The following is a 392-nucleotide window of genomic DNA, read 5'->3' as shown; positions in this document are numbered from 1 at the left end:
TGACAGTGTCCACACCTCCCTACCTCCCTCTCCCCTCTCCCCTCTCCCCTCTCCCTCCCTCTCCCCCTCCCTCTCCCTCTCCCCCTCCCTCTCTCAGCATAGGGTGTGTACTGATAAACCCAGGATGGCGTGAGAGGGTCAGGAAGAGGGAAGGGAAGGGAAGGCATCTCTCTGCCTTCTGTCCTGCAGGCTAATCCTCAGGAGGACAGTCCTTTAGCTCACTGTGTCTGCAGTGGATGCTGTGAGATAAAGCAGTTGCTGTAGAGATAAAGCAGTCTGGAATGGGGGGATCATCTCTGTTAACTACTTTGCCTACACAGGCATAGCAAGAAGTGTCTTTTAACCTTCATATTTGTGGCTAGAGTAATGTAATGGTACAGAGGACAAGGTAC

This window comes from Mus musculus, chromosome 11 (assembly GCF_000001635.26).
Source record: "Mus musculus strain C57BL/6J chromosome 11, GRCm38.p6 C57BL/6J".
NCBI classification, from domain to species: domain Eukaryota; kingdom Metazoa; phylum Chordata; class Mammalia; order Rodentia; family Muridae; genus Mus; species Mus musculus.
This window is presented reverse-complemented; position numbering follows the sequence as displayed.